The sequence below is a fragment of the Protopterus annectens genome, chromosome 4.part0 (genome assembly GCF_019279795.1).
Source record: "Protopterus annectens isolate FY-2018-M chromosome 4.part0, PAN1.0, whole genome shotgun sequence".
In the NCBI taxonomy this organism is placed as follows: Eukaryota; Metazoa; Chordata; order Ceratodontiformes; family Protopteridae; genus Protopterus; species Protopterus annectens.
The window spans coordinates 1,546,385,347-1,546,403,075 of record NC_056733.1 but is presented as its reverse complement, the minus strand read 5'-3'; positions in this window follow the sequence as shown (position 1 = coordinate 1,546,403,075).

Sequence of the window (17,729 nt, the reverse complement as noted above, 5' to 3'; positions counted from 1 at the left end):
GTTGGGCGTGCATGCCCACGTGTGCACGCCATGAGGTGCGAGTAGGGCAATGTGCGCTCGTGTAAGGCAGACTGAGCATGTAGGAGCCTGTTGGCAGACTTGTAAGACTGTTTGCACTGGTGTGCACCTGTTTTAACCCGAATAAGTAGATTCTAAACTGTGTAAGCATGTGTACGTGCGTGTAAGCCACTGTGAGCGTGTTTCCGCTGGTATGCTCGTTGCTCCCCCATGAGGAAACAGAAAGGAAAAGGAAGCAACAGAATTAGTAGGAAGCTAGCAGGAAATACTGCTGGAGCTAGCAGGTGAAAACAATTAGAAGCAGGCAATTACACAGGCAGAATAGTAGCCCAGCCCAGCACTTAAAACTCTGCAAACAGCAGTGCAGGATGTTTCTCTCAAGAGACACTACAAGACAGAAGTAAGCTATTAGAAGTGAAAACTGAAAAAGCTTAACTCAGAGCAGAAATGCTAGGGGCTGCCATAGCTGTCATAAGGAGACATAGGCGACTTGCTGAGGGTGATGACAATGCAAATGGTGCCAGACAACCCACAGTGAGGAGACGGAGAAGAGTGTACAGGCCCAGGGTCACCTACCACAGGTTACATGAGCTGGAGATAGTGGAGCGCTATAGAGTGGACAGAGACCTCCTGCAGCAAATTGTCGAGCTGTGCAGGCCACGCCTCACACACAGAACCAACAGAGGGGAACCCATCCCAGTGGAAACCAAGGTATGTGTTGGCCTAAGAATACTAGCAACAGGTACCTTCCAGAGACCAACTGGTGATATGATGGGGATATCACAGGCATCAGCCTCCAGGGTACTGCACCATTTCCTGGATGCCATGTCAGCACATGTCGGTGATCATGTATATTTCCCCAATGCCCGTGAGGTATTGGCCAGCAATATGCATCTCTTCCAGCAAATAGCGGAATACCCTGAGGTAGTGGGTGCAATAGACTGCACGCACATACGCATCAAAGCACCAGCTGGTGAGCGGGGTAGGGCCTACATAAACCGCAAGGACTTCCCCTCCATCAACTGCCAGGTCGTGTGTAATGCCCAGGGCATAATAATGAATGTGTGTGCTGGCTGCCCTGGGAGCTACCATGATTCCCATATCTGGCATTTGATGCAGCTGTACCAGACATTTGCCAATGGGGACATCCCACATGGACACCTAGTGGGGGATGCAGGTTATGCACTGGAGCCGTGGCTGATGACACCCATCAGAAACGCACGCACAACTGAACAGGAACGCCATAATGAGGCAAACGAGCAAACACGTAATGTAATAGAGCATGTGTTTGGGCTGCTCAAGTCACGGTTCCAGTGTCTGGACACATCTGGTGGAGCCTTGCAGTACTCACCAACTACATGTACCCAAATTGTCATGGTATGTGCTATGCTACATAATATGATCCTGCGAAAACAGCTGCAGTAGGACCAGCATAGGGCTGGGACAAACAGCCCCCCACCATTGCCAAGGCCATCACAGGCAGAGCGTGACTTGGAGGAGAAACAACTTGAGACTGCCCTAGTAGGCAGAAGGAGGCGTGCCCAGTATGCCCTGGCCTTGGCAAAGAGGCAACGCATAGCACATACACTAGCTCAGTAGGAACCGTGGGAATGATACCCCTCTCTGACTCACTCATATAATAACAGGGATGCCTAAAATTACATAACCTGCTCTCAAACATGTACAGGGAGTGTAATATGTGCATCCGACAGAGGCAGCCCTGCAGCACCTCCTGAGGCATGATTGCCATGTGTTAAGCAATGTAACACCATGTAGTATATGCAAACCTGATGACCCTGACTAACATCCTACCCTCACCAAGCATGATGCCACAATATGAAGATGAGTTGATCAATTGCAATAATTGGCTGAAGTATTGCTGTTAGTCAAAGGGGATCCAATGTGTGCCAGCTTGGGATGACATGCTGAGCATGACATGATGCTCCACCTGCTAGGGTGGCGTGCACCTATCAGTCCTGGCCTTATGGATACTGGCAAAGGCTGTTGTTACCCACAGCATGCCTTGAATAGGTAAGGCACAAAACACAAACCCACCTCCATAGGTATCACAAGGGATAAGAACCTAGATGTAATGCTACCCAATGCCAGAAGTCTAAACAGCAAGATGCATGCAGTCTAAACTCCTGCAGTATGGAGAATGTTGATATCTGTCCTGTAACAGAAAACTGGGTCAAGGCTCACAACAGCACCCTAACACTACCAGGTTACACCTCATACTGTGCTGTACAGCCTCAAAACATGGAACAAGCTACAAAAGGAGGGTGACTAGCAATAATTGTCAAGGATAACCACACCCCCATGTTGGTACCGCAACAAGAAGCAGCATGGACTAGCCATGGTCAAGTAACAGTGGCTAAAACTGCCTCCCAGTTTATAGTCTGCTACAGACTACCATCCTAACACCAGGAACTGCACTTGGCCTATGTTGGAATACATGAGTATATCAAGCCCTCCAAACCACATTATATTGGGTGACTGAAAATACCCAAACATAGACTGGGAGCATTATCCTAGCTCCAACACCCTAGGACAAAGGTTCCTAGAATCCATAAACCAAAATGCTCAGGAACAACGTACCACTCCCACAAGAGGGGTAAGCATACTGGATGTGATAATCAGCAACATGGGTACTGGATGGCAAGATGAGAAGTGTATCCCTCACTGGTAAGATCAGACCATAGAGTAATCACACCGGATATGCACATCCTGACCACAGTTCCTGGACAGAAAACCACAGTGAAAAACATGTGTAAAGCAAATATTGCACTCCTCCAAACTGATGTGGAATCCATTAAAGGCCCTGTGCAGGCGCAAAATATGGGCCACACCTCAGAACCTGTTATACAGGCATTCCATGAACACTGCCAGGAATGCATGGATTATGCAATCCCAAATAAAACCAAGACACAATGCCATACATGCAGGCATCTGGCATGGTGGACCCCAGCCATTACCAAACCATGCAAGAGAATGAGGAAGCTACTACATGATAGAGCAAACCTAAAAAGGGAAGTAATCTCTGATCAGTAGTATGGCAATAAAATATGTCCACTCATATAATTCACTAAGGCCAGCTACAACAAGTTGAATATGTGAATCTTGAGGCAATGTTACACCTGCCCCATGTACACAGACAACCCTCACCTCCCCCCCAAAATACAAATATATGAGAGAGATGCAACCATTTATCCAAACCGGAGGCTGAGCTCTCTCAACTCAGTACTGTCAAAACTAGTCAGGAGGAGAAGGTAACCACACACACCACAAACCCAGTCTCACATAGACCTATCACAACTGCAAACCAAAGACATAAACACAGAAAAACATTCCCGGAGGCTCTAATTACAAACATACCACATCAACAGAGGCCTCCAAAGCAGACACCCAAGCAACCATTACCTCCAAACATAGCACATGCAACACATAGTACACAAAGCTGGTGTGCCAAACAGTCACAGGCCAGAAGGAGAAACAACATGCCTGATACAGTTGTAATAGGTGACTCCATAGTCAGACACACTGCTGTCCCACTCACCAGACTGAACAAGGGAAAGGGTACAGTAAGCTGCCTGTAGGCTACTACAATATGCCACATAACACAAGTACGCAGGTCACCACAAAGCAAGTAGAAATATGATGCAGTCATTGTCCATGCTGGTGTGAATGACCTGAGATGTACCTCCCCGGACTACATGAAAAGAGACATAGATGAGCTCTCCGATTATTAGTCCAAGCCGGTATGACACTGACCTTGTGCAGCATCCTACCCTCACCAAGAATGATGCCACAGTACAAACACAGAATGATCAGCTTTAACAAGTGGCACAATTACTGGTGTCATTCCAAGGGGAACCAATGTCTGTCTGCTTGGGATGTCATGCTTGACAAGCCACGCTGTTGTGCCAGGGATGGCTTGCACCTGTTACCCCTGGGCGTCTGGATATTGGATAAGGCTCTTGCCACCTCCATAGAGCCTTTTGTAGGCAAGGCTGAAAAGACTAACCCACCTCCCTAGAAAACATAAGTGGAAAGAAACATAAGGGTAATGCTGCCCAATGCCAGACATGTAAACCTCAACATGCATGCTCCCGAGGCCCTCCCCAGTATGGAGAACATCGATGTCCGGGCAGTGACAGAAACCTGCAGCAAGGCTCCTGACAGCACACCAGCACTACCAGGTTATACCTCATATCATGCGTTATGGCCCCAAAAACTGGACTAAAACATAAAAGGAGGGGGAGTATCCATATTCAGCAAAGATACCCACACGTCCAGGTAACTGACAATGCACGAAGCATCGGAGACCACCCATGTGCAACTAACCATAGGCAAAACTGCTGTACAGTCTGTAGCATGCTACAGACCACACTCTCACACACAGGAACCCCACTCAGCCTTACTGAAGATACTGGACAGTATGAATGTCTCACCAAATACCAAACAAGGTACTCACAAATTACCACATAGGTGGTAATCCATTATGTATGGAAGGAGTAATCAGGGACCTAAAGACACAAGTGGACAGTAACCTGTCATGTGACACTCACATTGCCAACGTGGCTAGGAAGACCGTCTATACTGGCCACCTTATCATGAAAGGATTCACATCTACGTCAACAGAGGTCATTGTGCCCATATACTGTTCTCTTATCAGGCACATAATTTAGTACAATGCCTCATTTGGGATGTACCTTACCCGACACCTGCAGCAGTTAGAAAGACCTCAAAGGTACCTCACCAAGAGGATAAAGGGTCTCAAATATATGTCATATGCTGCCTGGCTGTAGACACCCCAGCTGTATGCAGTCATATACTGCCTACTCAGAGGCGTTGTATGCCTGTTGTACAAGGCCATGTCCAACACAGGATTAATGGACATGCTCCACCTCAGAAAACCCAAATCCATCGGAGCTGTGAGAGTGAGAGATGTCAACCTCAACACATAATGAAATAGGATGTGATGGAGGGACAGATACATAACCCAGAGGCTCCCTACACCCTGGAATGGAATCCCACTCCATGTTAGGCAGAGCCCCTCACTGACTCTCTTCAACAGGAATCTTGCCAAGTGGATGGATGATCGTAGATGTACACTGGGGGTCTTCACTGTGTAACGTCCAGACAGAGGCACAGTAAAGTAAATCCTAAATGGCCATAATATTCACATAGCAAGGGGTGGCGAAAGCCACACACACTCTGGCTAGGCTTATAAATGCCCTAGGGAGGATAGCCTAGTATGAACCTATGAACCTATGAAGACACAAATTGTACAGGACACTAAGGATAATCACAAGGCTTTCTTAACTGATGATAGGAACCTTGTTGGGAATTCACAGATATGCTCTGAATCACTCAAATATTACAAACAACATACCAAACACACACACACACACACACATATTGCCAACATCCAACCTGACAGGTGCAGTGCAAACCCCCCCCCCAAAAAAAAAAAACAAATGCCAAATATCTATCCCAGCAGAGTGCTGGCCCCTTGACATTGCAGATGCTGAAGTAACAGCCAGCATCTACAAAGCAAAACACAGCATCAAGGGTACGAGATGGTGTCCTGGGCTGAGTCCAACATGGACTCCAAGAAGAATGGAATGCCAAATAACACTACTGCTCAATGTCAGCCTTACCATAGGATATGTACCCAAAGAACAGTGTACAACAACAGTGGTCCTTCTCCACAAAGGTGTTGGATACTGCAAACTAGCACCCCAGAATCCTGGCAAGCTTGGTCTGCAAAGCTATGGAAAGGATCAACATGTACCTCAGACATAAAGATATTGGGGACCTACTGCTACTGGACCCTACCCAGTGTGGCTTTCTTAAATGCAAATCATGCCCCTTAAACATGTTTGACTCATTTGAAACAGTCATTAAGGTCATTGATGAGGGGAATGTGGTCCACACAGCCTAGCTGGACCTTGCAAAAGGCTTCCATACAATACCACATGTGTTCATTATAGATAAGCTCACCAGCTTAAATATAAACCCCTATGTCAGTAGAGGGGTTGCAAACCAGACCAAGGACAGAACTGACATGGTCAGAAATGCTGCAGCCATGTCAGACTACAAACCAGATACAACTGGCATCCCACAAGGCTCGGTCCTGGAACCTCCCTTGTTTGGTATATGTGTCCCATAGGTACAGGCCAACATGGAAGGACTGTGTCTGAACAAGTTTGCAGAGGACTACAAACTGGCCACTATATCTGACCCTCCAGCTGACACAAGCATCCCACAAAAGGGCCACATAGAAACAGACAACTGGTGCCATAGCCATGTCAGCAAGCTAATTGCAGAAAAGTGTATAGTCAACCCCTGTGGATATACAGTAAGTGCCCACCAATTACCACATAGGTGTTAACCCATTAAGTACTTAAGATGTAATAAGAGACCTGGGGACACAAGTTGATAGATATCTTGCATTGGACAAGCATGTGGCTGTAGTGGTTACAGAAACATACCATATACCCACCTAATCATGAAGGTAGTCAGATCTAGATCAGGGGAGGTCATTGTGGCTCTGCAGTCATCCTTCATCAGCATCACAATTGACTACAATGGCTCCTGTGGGATGTACCTCAGCAGACACCTCCATCAACTGCAAAGACCCCAAAAGTAACTCACCAGGAGTATCAAAGAGCTTGAACAGATGCCATGTGTTGCCTGATTAAACAAACTGCAGCTCCACACACTGCCATACTGCCCACCCAGAGGCAAGCTGTGCCTGATGTATAAAGCCATGTCCAAGCTGGAAACAATGAACATGCTGCACCTTGTACAATCTGAATGGCAGTGAGCTATGCACATGAAAGACCTGAACCCCAGCACTGACATACATAGGACAAGCTGTACTGAATGATCCATAAGAAAGAAGCCACCCCCACTCTTGAGTAAACTCCCAGTACAGGTTAGCCAGAGAGTCACTCATCGACTCTCCTCAAGAGGAGTCTTGATGAGTGGATGTGAGATGGTAGGTTTACCCTGGGTATCACTGTTATGTCACGGGTAGATGGAGGCACAGTATACTAACCATGACATATGTCATGGCAAACTCCAGTTACAATGTGTGTCAAAGGACAAACACACTCTCTGACTAGCATTAGAAATGGCCTAGGGCACATCGCTAGTGTTTGCCAATGTCCACCTATGTTGTGGAATACACTACCAATGTTGGACAAGCCTGGTTTAAGTAGTCCATATCTGAACATAATGCAACATGGTCATATGTGCACAACTGGCTCCTAACCAGTCTCTTGTGCTCACTATGAAAATTTAAAGCAGTGATAGGACTAAAGCCCAGGATGCTGTCCACCACAGTGAAATTACTGAACCAGTACACTATATGGTACTACAGTGTTAGGTCAGTATGAAAGGATGTTGACAACTGTATGCAAAGTATCCCATGCAAACCCTGCAGGCACAGTATAATCCCTGTTGTGTTCAGACACAAAGTAGTTGGCCAGTAAGTACACAACATGACACCCAACACACAACCATAAACGTGAGATATTGTTGAAGTTCACACTCATCCAGAAATGTGGTGGACTGCAGAGTTCAACATATGGCATGCTCGCACACTTTGATAAATGAGACATATGTCAGACAACATGCCATGGAAAGCCTGAACTGGGCATGCTCACACACTTAGGCCATATCTCAGTTTAGCAGTTGGCCACACATATCTGGTATTTGTACGTGTTATTCCAGGAACCAACCACATTACAGCAATCTGCCCAGTGCACACAGTTAAATGACTACAGAGACATAAGTGATATAGTGGTTCCCTCTCATATTCAAACATCTTCCACAGATACACAAGTTGTTCATAGAAACAGGGAATGCTATGGCAATAAAGACCTGCAAACAGTCTATCAGCAACAAATATTGTGCATCTGACAATTAAACATATGGGTGTAGAGGTCAATACTAGGCTGTTTACCCTAGGGAAAGAAAGCTTAGCCAGAGTATGCTTGGTGTCTGCCTCCCCACTACAGTAGGCTACTGTGCCACTGTAAAGTAGGTCACATAAGGCACCGATTAAGGCTAGTGTGCTGTGCCTCTGTCAAGCAGGGACACAATGGAGATCCCAGGGGTTGAATTTGCTATGCCACATCCATGTGGCTGGTGTGTGCTGGAAGAGGGTTGGTGAGGACCTCTAACAGTAAGTGGGCGTCAATAACAGACTGAGGGGAGCCTTATCTGCAGTGTCTGGACAATTTCACTGTCAACACTTTGTTGTGATGATTATGAGGGATTGAAGTGTTGTGCCAGTACTGTTCAGAGATGTCCTCCCTCTGTGGGCTACTGCTCTGCAATGTATTAGCTCACTCCGTCTGTTGGACAGCTCATATATGGCTGGTGTACACCTGACAGGTGTCCTGTTGTGGAGGAGTCATGGGTATATTTGGGATAGCATGATCAATGCAAACCTTCCACATGCTCATAGAATACAATTGTCAAGGATTATACAAAGTGGCCTGTATACTCCCCCAGCATGGGTCCTTTGAAGTCTTCCACCCCAGTCTTCACAAGTGCAAAGTCTGCTTTTGATAAATACACTTTGTTTGCAGTGACAACCTTGCCTGGGGGTGGGGATGGGATATGGATGTCCAGGGAAAGGTGGGTATGGTCAGATATCAACAATGGTGGTCTACCTCTGGTGTGGAACAGTGAGTACCCATGTTGCAGATGGTCAGGTGCAATATGTATTCCCCCTTGTGGCTGTGGTGAGTGGTCCTGCCATAGCACATGGACTCACAAATTGTAGTGGCTGTAGGGTAATGTTGTAGAGGCCTGAGTAGTTCCCACACACAATATACCTGTACCTGATGTTAACAACTGGAATGGTGTATGTGAACACCTTCATATCTTTGCACTGTTCCCAGGGAAGCAAAGTGTGTGTCCTGGATGTGGGAGGGGTGGCCTGAACTGGTTGTGTTGTGTGTTACAGGTCCTGTGGTCACGAAGCATGGTATAAAACATAACCTGCCAGTGCTGATGTGCATATCTGACCCTGAAGTAGGTGGCTGCAAATGCATATATGCTATCCCCCACCTGACAGGTAGTAATAGATGTACATACCTCTGTATAAATAATGATGTCAGCACCCTATAAATACTGCAGGTGCAGAGCAGATGCCCAATAATTCGGATAGTACACTCTGCTAATGCATCTCTCTCGAGTGTCATAATATAGTTAGGTAGGGGTTTGAATCCTACAAATGCGCAGTGTGTTTGGGTAAGTGGGGTTGGTGTGTGTGCAATTCTGTGAGCGCGAAATGTCCGTTTTGGCAACTAGGAGAACACACTACAGGATGCACATTCCCCTTTCTAAACACTGATGATGTCAGCACCCTATAAGTATAGCAGGAGAAGCGAAACCTCCTAGTAATGCAAATAGCGTGCTCCGCTAATGCGTCTATCTCACGTGTAATAACATAGTTAGGTAAGGGTTTGAATCCTGCAAATGGTCAGTGTGTGTTTTTGGGTGAGGTGGGTTAGTGTATGTGCAATTCTGTGTGAGAGAAATGTCCCTTTTGGCAACTAGGAGAACACACTACAGGATGCACATTCCCCTTTCTAAACACTGATGATGTCAGCACCTTATAAGTACAGCAGGAGAAGGGAAGCCTGCCAGTAATGTGAGTAGCGCGCTCCAGTAATGCATCCGTCTTGAGTGTAATAACATAGTTAGGTAGGAGTTTGAATCCTGCAAATGTTCAGTGTGTGTGTTTGGGTGAGGGGGGGTTAGTGTGTGTACAATTCTGTGTGAAAGAAATGTCCCTTTTGGCAACTAGGAGAACACACTACAGGATGTACATTCCCCTTTCTAAACACTGATGATGTCAGCACCCTATAAGTACAGCCGGAGAAGAAAAACCTCCCAGTAATGCAAATAGGGCGCTCGGCTACTGCGTCTCATACTAGTATCATAACATAATTAAGTAGGGGTTTGAATCCTGCAAATGGCAAGTGTGTGTGTGTGGGGGGGTGAAAGTAGGGTGTGTGCAATTACATGTGTGAGAAAACTGACCCGTTTGGTAACCAGTACAACACACCAGCTGCTGCATATTCCAATCTCTACACAGAGATGATGTCAGCACCCTACAAGTACAGCAGAAGAGGGCAAATCTCCCAGTAATGCAAATAGCACACTCTGCTACTGCGTCTCTCACTACTGTCATAGCACAGTTAATTATGGCTTTGAATTCCACAAATGCCAAGTGTGTTTTTGTCACACAGAATGCCCATGTGTATGGGTTGTTGTTCACAATAATGCATGATATCGATTAAACCAATAATGGCAATGCACACATATGATGTATGTGTGTGCCAAATACACATATATACCTGTGACCTTCAATAGTTCCCATGTCTGACGCCTGCCACATGTGAATACATGGTATTTGCACTGAATAACATTATGACTGTGGTTTTCTGTGTGGGTGCTGCATATGGTATGTGTATATACAGTGTGAGTTGTATATGGTATCATCCTAGCAGCGAGGGATACACATCTGGTCTGGGGCATATAGTCTACATGTTGATGAACAGGTGCTGCATGTTTTCACCTGTTGTGGGAGTGGTAACAAGTTGTTCCATAGCAATGCAGTGACTACATGCTAGGAACCTTTCAGCTAGGGTGTTGTAGCTACAGTAATACATCAGCATTCAGTAATACTTCAGCATTCTTGGTGAGGGTATGATGCCAACCAAGGTCAGGGGCATACCAGCCTGTGCCACATGCTCAGAGAGCCCTTCTATGTTCCCTATCATGTAGTCCAGGGAGGTACATCACAGGTCAGCCATAGTGGCATGGACAATGACTGAGTCATATGTGCCCATGCCTCTGACTGACCTGTATGCTTGTGTTATGTGGTGGACCATAGTGCCCCACGGGCATATCACTGTGACCTTCACCTTGTCCAGCCTGGTGAGTGGGACCTCACTGTACTGGACAATAAAGGTACCTAACACAACTGTAGCAGGTGTGTTGTCTAGCCGTACAGGCTGTGACTGGCACACAGGATTTGTGTGCTATGTGTTGCATGTGCTATGTTCCGGCTTAACGTATGCCTGTGTGCCAGCTGCAGAGGTGTCTGCTGCTCAGGCAGGATGCTATTCTGAGGCTCCAAGAATGTCCCAGTGTGTTCATGTGTTTGGATTGATGTCAGTGTAGGTCTACATCAGACTGGTATTGTAGTCACTGTAGTATTTCATGCCACCTGACAGGTTATGCCAGTACTGGGTTCAGAGTGCTTAGTCCCCAGTTTGGCTATGTGGTTGCATCTCACACATGTGTTGTACGTCCATGTGTAGGGGAGAGGGTTGACTTTGTACATGTGGCCTGGTGATTAACAGCACATAGGGCCAATAGGGAACAAGGTACAGAAGGTGAGTATGTGAGGGTGTAGTGCCTGTGATTAGTTAGCACTGGTATATATGACTGCTCACGTGGTCAAATGCCAGGTAAGTCATATGCAATGTGTCACAGGCAACATACATGCGAACAGGACAAACAGTGACGTTCTGTCAAGTGAGACATGGACATACATATAGTAAGCTATGCAGATGTCACTAGGAATCCACAGAAGCTCCGTAAATCTGCATTGCAGGTGGAATCAGTGTTCCAGGGTAACTGCAAGCAAACATGCTTGCAAACAAAGCTACAGTAAGCAGGACTGCATGTAGTCCATTGTGCAACAAACAAGATGTACCACTTCCAGTAGGTAACAGTGCAAATATGCAGGCACTATACACATGTACATGGAAATACACAGGTCAGATGGCCAGGGTCCAGTCTCAGCGCACACAAGTGTACAGACCATGTACCGTCAGGATGTACAATAACCGGATGGAAACCCAGGTGCTCATACCTGCAGTAATACACATCAAATAACAGACACTGAGCCTTCACTCAGTGGTTCCATACTTAGTAGGATGTATGCTACCTGTCCTGCCACCACAGTATCCCTGACATTTATGAGGACTCTCCCTCCTGTGAAAGTTAGTTTTGTGTGTTGGGGCTGTCTAGCATGGTATGAGATGTGAGCTTGCAGTCCTAGGGTGCTCCTGTGTGTCCTGTACCAGTCATGTAGTACTGCACACATATCAACATCCTCAAACATCCGCATTGCAGAGTCCAGTGTGGGCAACATGCCACTTTCAGTTTACATGTCTATCATTACGTATCAATACTTTCATTACCTTACCCCCTGTGCTACCTATGTATGTGGCCTTCTGTTGACATCCTTACCACCAGTATTCAAACATGTGCAGATGATACACTATGGTACTTACCATGCGTTTAGAAAACAGTACAAGACAATCATACCCTTACTGCATCAGGCATGCTGGGATATACCGACAATTATATCAGCACACTGTACTGTTAACAACATGATACTATTACTACACGTCTATGTAGTCACCCTGTGCATCAACAACATGTTAACCTGTACCTGCACTGATGTTACAGATTGCAGGAGGTGGCACAGTTTCATCATATGCACAGGGTGTGAACTTGGTATGCCTGAGTCTGCCACTGATACCACCAATTGACATGTATATGTATACGTGTTGGTGAGGGACAGCAGTACAAGGTGGGGCAATGTTGATGCAGTGTGTGCGTGTATGCGGTAGCCCTAGGTGTTGCCAATTCGCATGTGTGTATGGATGCACACAGTTCCACCTCATGGCTGCCATATACCGGTGTTTGTGGACAGCCACAGACTGTACCTGCCAGGTCATACAGATCAGTGTCTCTGGCCACAGACACGGTACCTGTGCCTTGCAGGGGTGCTTTGGACCATATCCTGTACTAATCCAGACTGGGTACTGTCATCACAAGCAGGTGTTCATTGACTGGACACAGATCCCTGTTGGGCCTCTCCAGAGCCACGTGCACGTGGTCTCCTGGGGCGGTCTGATGACAGCACAGACCCAGCATTGCTGGGGCTGCTGCTGGCACTATGGGGGCGGCCGTGGTGACTGGCCGCTGCTGCTGTTGCTGGCATACACCCACATCGATGCCTCAACCGTCCACCATTGCCCTGGCTCATGGACATGTAGTTGTGGAACTGATCTAATATGTCCCCACAATGTCTGTCTATGACATCAGTGAAATTACGGATGGCAGCCGCAATGTCACGCATACTGTCACTCATGGCTGTGTGACATGCTGTCAGCTCCCTCAGACCCTGTCTGGTGTACCGTTCCATATGTGACTGTGCCTGCATGACAGCATGAAACATAGCTGAGGTTGTAAGACCTCTGTGGGCACGTCTGACAGGGGCAGTATGCCCACGGATGCTCCCACAAGAACCCCTGGACATCTGTCTGTGTGGTACCATCTCAGGGCCATGCCCATGGCTGCTGTGTGGGGAAGTATGTGCCACAGATACCACATTACCCTGGTCAATGCCCACTGTATCCTGTCCATCACCTAGGGACATTGGTGACAAAGGATGTATTGGTAGAATGACTGTGCGCATTGATGGGGTTGACAGCTGTGTACTGTCAATTGGCTGACCAATGACGGACCCTGGCACACCTTCCTGTGCCATTACACAGATGTCATCATTATCAGTACCCGTGGCACCTGATTCAGGTTCCTTGCTGCATGACACCATAGCAGTACCAGAACCTGTGGGAGGGAAACAGGAAACACAGTTTACAATGTCTACACAATGTTACCAGTGATGCACACATGCACAGGTGCACAGGTCCACACATGCACATGTGCACACATGCACACATGCACATAGTTGCACACAGTTGCACACAGTTGCACACATGCACACAGTTGCACACTTGCACACAGTTGCACACTTGCACACTACTCAGTATGGGAGATATCAACACACAGACACAGACACACCTGCATGCATACACAGAGCACTACTGATTGAGCCTAATATTACTATTACTATCAAGACTATTAAAGGTATTGTTAATACACACTCACCAGCATGGATAGGCTGCATTGCTGTTACTCCAGAGGGACCTGCAGAAGTGAGGAAATTAATGTCAGTGGGCACAACTGTGCCATTGTTACTGAGTATGATACAGGTCAGTAGTACAACAGTTGCCTTTCACAGGTCAGCTGCTGATATTGAGAATATCACACTTGCACATTAAATACTATGATGACAGCTACAAACCAAGGACACACCTCACACATGCATTAACTACCAGTGTACACAACAGTCAACTATACATATGGCATATTACCTGCACGTTCGTAGTCATGGTGCTGTGTGGCTCCAGCCTCCATCATAATGCAGATCTGTTGCTGTTGTTGTTGGTGGGCTGGAGCCACAACACTTATGAGTAGTCCCTCCAGTCTGGTGAGTGGGGGATGTGTAGCCACCCCACCACCTGTGGTAACCTGTTGCCTGTGGATATCCGATGCACGCTGATGGGCATTTCTGATTAAATCACTGCAGTGATGTCGTACCTGCTCATATGTCCTATTATGCGTGCCTATGTCATTTACCCTATGGACCAGGTCTTGCCGCAGTGCAGCCCTCTCCTGCAGATTTTGGCTGGTGCGGGAAAAGAGTATTGCAAGATCCCACACCAGGCTCTGGTGTATTTCTTCATCCTTGGCTGCAGAGTATGCCGGATTGCGCTGGTGAGCCATGGTCCAGAAAAAGGAAATAAAATGATATCAGCAAAATATGTCAGCAGAATTTGGCACACATACTACACATGCTACTCGACTGTTGTGATACAATATATCTCCCATATATAGCATCTGTCTGTCTATTGGTGGATACACATGTAAATGGCCAGGAATCAGTGCTCAGCCAACAACTGTGCAACAGTACCTGGCACACTCCATACGACATACTACCAAACCCCAGCAGTCAGCACACTGATTCAGGTCCAAAGCACCTCCTCACTCTGGGGGTTTGTATTGAGGTACTGTATGGGGTACATCATCAACTACTGTGATCTGACCACAAACTAATCGCCCTGGATATACATATCCCACCTCCACCACCAGCACAAACGACTACAGTGAATAACATTTCAAACGCAAACTTTACACCTCTTAAGACTGAGATGGTATCCTTTAAGCCCACTGGGCCAGTGGAAGCCACAACCCACAATGCTGACTCCTTCACAAATGATTTCTACGGACATGTCCGAGAATGCATGGATCATGCAAGCCCATATAAGACCAAGACACTCTCCACAAAGGGAAAGCATCCTGTCTGGTGGACCCCAGCCATAAACAGATTGTATAACAAAAGATAGAAGATACTGCAAGACAGAGCATAATTCCATAAAGGGAAGGCATGTCTGATCAGCACTAGTAAAGAGCTATGTTCTCTCATACAAACATCCATGGGCAACTTTGAGAGGGAAATCACCGGGGACACTACAGATAACCACAATGCCTTCTTCAGTTATGTTAGAAACCTGGTCAGAAACCCTCCAATATGCTCATAGTTAGTACACAACAACAAATAATTCACTGAACCCACAGATATTGGCAACATTGTGGCAGACAGGTTCAGTGCAATTTTCCCCCTTCCCTCTCCCCCAAATGAAGACATACTTATCCCAGCTGAATGTAACCTACCTGTCATCACAGATGTCCAGGTGAGAGCTGCCCTCAGAAAAGCAAAAAACACAGCATCAATGGGACCTGATGGTATCCCCGGTTGCATGCTACATGAACTCCAAGAGTAGCTAAACCCGCATATAGAAGTGCTATGTAACACTAGCCTGACTACAGGATATGTACCTGTACATTGGCGTACAGCAGCAGTGGTTCCACTCCACAAAGGAGGCACCTCTACATACCAATACAATACAATACAATACAATAAATACAATACAATACAATATGCTATTGCCCCTGGGACTACAGCAGCATACTGTTCTGCTACCCTGACCATTGTGACACATGTGATGTGATGGTACCTGCTCCTGTCAAACAGTTACACAGGGTGACTCATATGGCATATTACCTATCTGACTAACATTCAGCAGGGGTATGTGTGACATGTACTCATGGGGAGTCTTGCTTCTTAACGCTGTGTGGTTTATTGCAGGGTATGTCTTATTTGTGGGTAGGAACATGTACCTCCACCATGTGCTCTCTACTGTGGTGTCAAGGACGACACACAGCGGTCATTTAGGTTATGGATGGTGTGAGGTGTTACTATGGTTGTTGGACATCTGGCATGGGTGTGACTTAAGTATGTAAATCCAGGAGTGGTAACCTCTATGTGGGTAGTATGCGTGCACTCTGTGGTGTTGTCAGTCACTGTGCATTGGTAATGTGTTTGAGTGCATTGTCACAATGTCGTACATGTCACTGTGTCCTTCTCCATATCTGTAGCTGTCATGTGAGGTACATACCGTGGCAGCCATTGTGTGGTGTGGAGGGGTACACTGACCTACATATCCATAGCTGACACACCATGTCTGCTGACGCATACCATGTACAGGTATTCCAGGAATAGTGTGCCACTGTGACTATCATTGGGGGGACTATTGTACACATTTATGACCCTATTCACCCCTGACACATGCAGAGGTGGGCAGCCAGTCACATATCTGGTGGTTACTGGTGTAGGTGATTTGAAATGGGGTATGGTACTCCAGTTTTGACACTGGTGTTCACTCCATGCCTTTGTCACCAGGCACCTGTTGCAATACATCTGTACACATGTGCCTCACTCAGAATATATATATATATATATATATATATATATATATGTATATATGTATATATATATATATATATATATATATATATATATATATATATATATATGTCTATATATATATATATATATATATATATATGTCTGTATACATATGCACATATATATATCAATGTATATATTGCTATAGATATGGAGGGGGGTGTGACAGAGAGGGGGTGAGAGTGATAGAGGGGGTGGGACAGGGGGAGTGTGAGATAGTCATATACAGTCATATCTGTAGATAGTCAGATCTGTCTGTCTATGTATATGTATCTACATATATCTATATCTGTATGTGTGTATTACATATATATGTTTGTACATATTCTAACTATCTACATCTGTCTATGTATTCCTACATCCCTCTCTATCTATGTATACATATATGCATAGCATATTATATATATATATATATATATATATATATATATATATATATATATATATACATACATACATATATTGACATACATACGTATCCATATGATAGATAGGTATATCAACATGTTTGTTTACAAAACTGTATACACACACTAACATACTGCTAAACATACATAACTGTGAAACCTACTTTGTACATTGCACTACAACCTACATTCAACCTATGTGATGTGATGGTACCTGCTCCTGTCAAACAGTTACACAGGGTGACTCATATGGCATATTACCTATCTGACTAACATTCAGCAGGGGTATGTGTGACATGTACTCATGGGGAGCAGCAGGGGATATGTGCACATAGATGCCCTCACATACATATGTATGTACAGCCTTCACTGATAGTTGCTGTATGTCCCCTGCCCTATGCACATCTTCATATACATATAGATACAGACCAATGACACATATGGAGGGTTCACAGTATGTAGACTTTTAAAGTATTACTTTACATTACCTGTGCTTGTCACAGCTGCTTGCATTGCCTTTTGTATCAGTGTCCTGCTGCTGA